Source organism: Mandrillus leucophaeus, unplaced genomic scaffold (genome assembly GCF_000951045.1).
Source record: "Mandrillus leucophaeus isolate KB7577 unplaced genomic scaffold, Mleu.le_1.0 Scaffold459, whole genome shotgun sequence".
NCBI classification, from domain to species: Eukaryota; Metazoa; Chordata; class Mammalia; order Primates; family Cercopithecidae; genus Mandrillus; species Mandrillus leucophaeus.
In genome coordinates this window covers 1,297,727-1,298,684 of record NW_012104909.1, presented here as the reverse complement: position 1 = coordinate 1,298,684, position 958 = coordinate 1,297,727, and positions in this window count along the sequence as shown.

Below are 958 nucleotides of genomic sequence, written 5' to 3'. Positions count from 1 at the left end.
GGGGGCTTCTTTCAATCTGAAACCACTGCCTGAACTATTTGATTGGCCTCTACAGGATTCCCTGTGAGGAGCAATAAGAAATTGCTTCCTTCAGTCCATGCTAGAGGTTGGGAGTGCACACAAGGGTCTTCCCACCACTGCTCCTGCTTTAATATTCCATGGCCCTCCCTAAGTCAGTTCCTGCGCTGGGTAGGGTTAAGGCCTCCCCTCTTGGCCGAGGCTTTCAGGGTTCCTGGTAGGTATGCGTATTCTGGAGGCAGCCTCTCCCCTTCTCACACTCTGAGGACTCACAGTCCCTTGCCTTACTCACAGTGTAGGCAGCAGCCTGCTGCTCCCTTCAAAGGGTCTACGGATTCCTTTAGTTTTTCTGTTCAGTTCCTGCATCACTTCTTTAAGAAAAAGTTCCCAGTGTGAATTGCTACACACTATTTTGTTCTTCCAAGTAGGTAGGAGAGATAAGCTAGCACTGCCTGTAATCTTCTGTCTTGGAATGAAAAACAAAACAAAACAAAACAAAAAACCAAAAAAACTAAACTAAATAAACCATTTTTTTTTTCTGATTAGACATTAAGTAGTGTGTAGAGGAAGCAAAACTTTATCCTCTTAGCAAAATTGGCATAAGACAGATCAATTGGAGAGAAACATACAGATTTTCACACATACTTGGGGACTCCCCTAGAAAAATAAAGACTCAAAGAAGTAGTAGGAGCTGAATGCTGGTATCCTAAGTTGGACAAAGAGTACACAATTTTGAAAATATGACAAGACAGAGAGTCTTGGGTCAGGGCAGTTAATTACTGATAAACAACTAGGTAGATAAGGGTCAGTTTAGCAAGGTTTGTTTGTACAGATTTCCCTCAGCCTTGATTCCTCATCTTTGATAACAGGGATATTTCTTTCCTCTTGATACAGGAAGGACACCTTTCCCCTAGGAATTTCATTTCCTGCTTTAGGAAGA